At 37.3% G+C, this 6,290-nt stretch overlaps 1 long non-coding RNA gene across 1 annotated transcript; it reads right to left on the minus strand.

Annotated features, from left to right (window-relative positions):
- Positions 1-3,626: 3,626 nt before the first annotated feature.
- On the minus strand, positions 3,627-5,718 carry LOC121984397. The gene is made up of 2 exons (XR_006112886.1): positions 5,404-5,718; positions 3,627-3,827 (listed from the first exon to the last, which is right to left on the minus strand). It is a non-coding gene; the product is annotated as an uncharacterized LOC121984397 (long non-coding RNA).
- Positions 5,719-6,290: the final 572 nt, after the last annotated feature.

Below are 6,290 nucleotides of genomic sequence, written 5' to 3' on the forward strand. Positions count from 1 at the left end.
GATCCATGCTCCTAAGGTTCCGGCAAAGTAAGAATAAAAGAAGGTAGATGAAATTTAGGATCTAACTATGCTTGTTTATGACTTCTCATGATATGTAACCTACTATATGATGCTAGTTAAATGTTTTCATGCTTTAGGTTGCACAAGAAGTTAGAATGATGCTTTAGGGTTTCAGCCAAGGAAGAATAAAAAGGGTTAGATGAAATTTAGGATTTAACTATGCTTGTTTATGACTTCTCATGATATGTAACCTACTATATGATGCTAGTTAAATGTTTTCATGCTTTAGGTTGCACAAGAAGTTAGAATGATGCTTTAGGGTTTCGGCCAAGGAAGAATAAAAAGGGTTAGATGAAATTTAGGATCTAACTATGCTTGTTTATGACCTCTCATGATATGTAACCTACTATATGATGCTAGTTAAATGTTTTCATGCTTTAGGTTGCACAAGAAGTTAGAATGATGCTTTAGGGTTTCGGCCAAGGAAGAATAAAAAGGGTTAGATGAAATTTAGGATCTAACTATGCTTGTTTATGACTTCTCATGATATGTAACCTACTATATGATGCTAGTTAAATGTTTTCATGCTTTAGGTTGCACAAGAAGTTATTATGATGCCTTAGGGGTTCGGCCAAGTAAAAATAAAAGCAATTAGAGGAAATGTAGAAACCTAATTATGCTTGTTATAATTCCTCATGATAAGTAACCCACCATATGATGTTAGTTTAAAGGTTTCATGCTTTAGGTTGTTAAAAGAAACCTAGACACATGCTTATAGGTTTCGGCCAAGGCTTGTGCATTAGGGTTAGAAACTTCTATATGCTTACCAAGAGTTTCACTTGCTATGCTATGTATGGTGTAAAGGTTTCATGCTTTAAATTGGAAAAAAAAGAATAGAGTCATGCTTACATGTTTCGGCCAAGACAAGGAAACTATGTTAATGAGCTACCTAGGGTTCCAAAGGGCCTCACATGTCATGCTAAATACTATGAGATATTAGGATATTGATTCCATGTTGTTATGTTGCTTGAAACCCATGATTCATGCTTATATGTTCCTTATAATATGATATGAATTTCATGTCACCATGTTAATTTATATGTGCACTTATGACATCATGTTATGTTTACCCATGATATGTTATATGTATGTGCACTTATGCCATCATTATATGCTTTCTTATGACATGCCATATGATATGTGCACTTATGCCATCATGCTAGGTTTTCTTATGATATGCCATATGATATGTGCACTTATGCCATCATGTTATGCTTACCTATGATATGTTATATGTATGTGCACTTATGCTATCATGTTATGTTTTCCTTATGACATGTCATATGTTATGTGCACTTTATGTCATCATGTTATGCTTATGTAAGGCTTATGTATGATGAAAAGCCTAAGAGATGCTTCCCTTAGGTTGGGATTAAGAGCACTCTTCATGATATGACAAGAACATGATATACTTTGATATGACAAGAACATGATATGCTATGATGTGACAAGAATCATGATATGCTATTTTACTTTTGTATGGCTTGTACCGGGGATGAGCTTCTAAGTTGCCCCTAGGTCGATGGTCAAAGAAACGAGCCTAGTAAAAAGGGATGAGCTCCTAAGTTGCTGCCCCTAGGTCGATGGTCAAAGAAACGGGCCTAGTTCCTAGTAGGTTCAAGATTAGCTACCTTGAATCTATTTAGGATGCGCACAAATTCATGTATGTGGTACAAAGCCGGACCCTCATGTTGAGATTATGTTTAAGTACCTATATGATATATGTTTTCAAAAGAACATCTCGCATCTACTCATTCATGCTATACGTTACATGTTTTCAAAAGAACATCTTGCATCTAAATGTCTCATGATATATGATTTCTTTTGCTTTAGAAGAATGCTCTATGGAGATATTTCATGTTATGTGATCTTTATGATTTATAAAAAAATGCTCCCTTGAGATATGTTTATGATGCCTAGATGAATATGCTACTACCTTTTGATTATGCTCTCATATGTTATGCTTATGCTCTTTTGAGATATGCCTATGATACTTAAATGAACATGTCACTACTCTATGGCTGGTTTATGATTTATGATTTTGTGAGTAGGAAAGGAACTTACTAAGCCTATGTGCTTATAGTTTTATGTTTTCCTTGTACTGCAGAAAAGAGTAAGGAATGACTACACTAAGAGGAGCAGCAGGAAGGGCAAGGATGTATGCGACAGTGACATGGTGGAATAGATCCATTTGGGTTTCAAACTTATATGTATCTAAGTTGTGCATGAGAAACATGTTTTGACTTTATGCTTTTGATAATAACTTGAGCTAGTATGGATAGTTTATGCACTTATGTTCTTCTTGTTTCATGTTAATATGCTTATGATATCATGAATCATATCTCAAATGGTTGATAGTAAATCAAGTTATATGCATGAATACTAGGATGTTCACATGTTATGTTAAAGGATTAGCCTGTTAGCATGTTTAATATGTGATATGATTATATTATTCACATGTCATGTTTAGTTAATATGTTTATGATTAAATCAAACTTTTAAACCTCACTTCCGCTGCCATGATTTCATATGTATATATATGTGTGTTTGTATGATTCAAGTAAGTAACCCCGTCCCTCCCTTAGGGTAGTAGAGGGGCGGACGTTACAGATTCATTTACGCATGGACATGCTTTCTTGTGTTCTACTAATCAAGGAGCCCACGGATATCGCTTCCGTTATATGGAAGGGATAGATCTCATCTACATCACTCACATCCCTTCGCATAATTCATTGCATACCTAGTGATCGACTTTATAGTCCACCCTGTTACGGGTGACATTTGACGATACCAAAGTATACAACTCCTTATGTAGAGAACCGTAGTGACTTCAGGTCTAAGGACTATTCATACCAATAGTCACATGAGAATATTTATGCCACTCATACGATGATCCATGAAACATTCTCATGGTGGGTCATTCAGTATATATTCTCTAATATATACCCATGTGTCAACCTAATATCTTATATCCATGACTTATGAGATTAAGTCATCCGCTGACCTACATGCTAGTCTCAACGCATTAATATTATCCTTGTATATTAATGCTCGACTAGGAATAGTTAAGAGTAGTGTTCTCATAATTGGTACAAAACCTACTACCCAAGGACATTATTATATTTATTCAATCGGCACTGAACTGCAATAAATATAATAACTAATTTTGTCTTTTTATTAATAATGATATATGATACAAAATGAGCCATTTACAATCATCTCATAATTGGTACTAGGGCTAATACTAACACATACAACTCGAAACAAGAAGTAAAAGTAAACAATATAATCAATAACCTCTCTTGTTCGATCTCATGTAGCTTGTATATGCCTCTTGACTCTTGGAAGTGCAGCAACACTTGTCCCCAAGATACTCCAAGAATTGGCAAAAGACTCGTGAGCTTGGTGGAGAAGAATCGGGAGAGATCTTCGTGTAAGCGCTGCTTCATTTGAACTCACTGTTGCCTTTATTGAAACATCCCATGATCAACTCTCAATTTTTTTAAAAAAAATAACAACTCACTAATCTTAAACTATGCATGTACTTGTAGAATAAACCCATCACAAGTCTCATTTTATAGAAGATAGAGAACAACATCTCACATATGAGCCTAACAAAAAGAACAATACATCCTCAATATCTCCCAAGAACCCCAGAAAGAAGTAAGCTCCGCACTCCTAATGTCCGGACAGCGCCATGCGTCCATCCCGCCTCCTCGTCTACTCCGTCCGCATGTCTTCCGTGGTGTCCAGGAAGGCATCCTCACCTGTACGTAGGCATCATGAGTCTATGAACCTAGCAAGTATAATTTATATGAAAAGTATGACTTCCATAAAGTAATAGGAATAATAACTAGCAGAGCCTATCATAACTTATAAGCAGTACAACTACAAAACGAAATACAATATCATAAAAGGTCCTACATAGCTAAAAGGGGTGAGCATGTCGCATATCCAGTAACCACAATTAGAACAAGTCAACAGTCCTATGATCCTAGATGTACCTCTTAGAGAACATGCAGTCATATAGCCGAAGCTAACAATAAATTATAGTATCAGTCATAAATTACAGTATCAGTCATATTTGGAAGAGCCCTCCCTGGAGCTCATCTCGGGTCACCCAACCCGTACTGCCACTACATATGCTCATACCCATCCTATTAGCTATATAAGAAAACATAATCTATCCTCATTATACCATAAACAATTGTTCATTGATCATTCCATTCATTCTATAAACATCTCTACCTGGAAGGGAAACAATTAAAGCATACATACGTATAAGGAAACCAAACTAAACTCTATACCAAAATCATGCATAACCAGCTAGAGGAAGATCACAAAAATGAAACTGACATGGAAATCATGAAATCAATTAAATCTGTTCTATAAAATTTAGCCTACATGAGAAAACCAACACAGCATTAAAACCCAACCAAAAACACATGAATTTGTCCAAAGTAATCAACCAATACCGAGGCATGAACACAAACTGAAACAAATTCAGAACCATGCTAATCTGTCTAAAACATTCTACCAACAGCGAAGAAATGAGCACACATTGAAATCAAACCGTAACTGATCTGAAATTTCGCACGCAATGACGCCGCCACAACCTCCAAACTTAACTCCCAAACAGAAATACCAAAAATCCAAGCGAAACCTAATCTATTGCAAGATATCAGAACTCCAAAACCCATCACAATAGTCTATGCTTCATCGAAAAGGATTTACAACCTCCCCTTTCTATAGTAGAACATTCAATCAACACAAAGGAATTAAGCACAACATCTGAGTTGGATCGGAACCTCCCAAGCGGACAGTGATCATGGCAGTAAAGAGGAAAACAAAGCAATATCAAATTTCGGAGTCCATCACGAAGAAAGAAAATGTCATTGAAACGAACTTAGAATCCCAACTCCATCAATAATCTGGAAGGCTCAATGAAAATAGAGCATCGACAACCCAACTCAAATCCCTAATCCACCGAAAAACCCAAAATGAAACAAACAGTAAGGAGAACAATCATCGTTATCTATAACCAAAATCACCAACATCTTCTAACCCGAAATTTGATTCATCAAGAAGAACAGATCTATACCAAATCCAATTGTGAGCGCCCCGAATCCGATAGAAAAATTCCAGAAACATCACCAGGGAAAACAGAACATCACAGTTCATTCATCTATCGAGCATCTCATTCAAGCATTTAAACAAACATGAAATCCGCAGGAACACAGAACACTAACACCACGGAACAACAATCAAAATGAACCCAATTCCATTCACAGTCAATCAAGCTTCGGAAGCAACGATCGACTTCTACTAGTTCCTAAACCTTACCTCATAGAAGCCATGCCCACATAATAGAAGTACTTGCCTGTCCTTCTTTGCTCCCCCGCGGGAAACCTCGCCCCCTATTGCTGCGTCGAGGGTGTCCTTCGCCTGATCCAAACGTCCTCCACAGAACGGGTTGCGGGCGACGCTCGGCCTGAGCTCAACCGCAGCGAGGCATGCCTTTGACTTCAGCGGCGCGACTTCGGGCGAGCAGAGAGTGAGAAGGGATCAGGAACAGTGACTTAATGACCTAGGAGCTTGTATACATAGGTCTTATGGAATTAACTTAGGTTAATCAAAGTTAATCAACTCCTAACCTAAGTTAGGTATCCTCCATATGGTTCCTTCTAACTTTATTCCTCTATCCCCTTAAATCATGTTGAACAAGTTTATTTAAATTTCTAAAAAAAATATTCTCAAAATTCCTGGAAGATTTCATAATTAAATTTTTAATTAACGCTCATGCGACCCTAACCAATTTTGTAAACAAATTCTTTATTTACGCTTGTGAGACCTTACATTTATATTCCACGATCTAGGGCTCTCAACTGATTATGCCTCATTCCAATTGATTGCCACATTAGATCCTAGTGATCCCAGTCGTCTAAAACCTTCTGTTGGTGCAATTGACCTCTAGGGTTTTGATGTTTGACAATATGACCAAGGGTTGACCCAAACAGGACGTGATGTTTGGGAGAGAGAAGTCTAGTCAGGACTAGATGACTAGCAAAGGTAAGTCCTAACCAAAGGTTAGACAAAGTGGAAGTCTCGGTGAGTGAAACCAGACCCTAGTGAGTGAAGCTAGGTGATAGAAGTCCCGGTGAGTGAAGCCGGACCCTAGTGAGTGAAACTAGGTGGTGGAAGTCCCGGTGAGTGAAGCTGGGCCTTAGTGA

The sequence above is a fragment of the Zingiber officinale genome, chromosome 5B, assembly GCF_018446385.1.
Source record: "Zingiber officinale cultivar Zhangliang chromosome 5B, Zo_v1.1, whole genome shotgun sequence".
NCBI classification, from domain to species: Eukaryota; Viridiplantae; Streptophyta; class Magnoliopsida; order Zingiberales; family Zingiberaceae; genus Zingiber; species Zingiber officinale.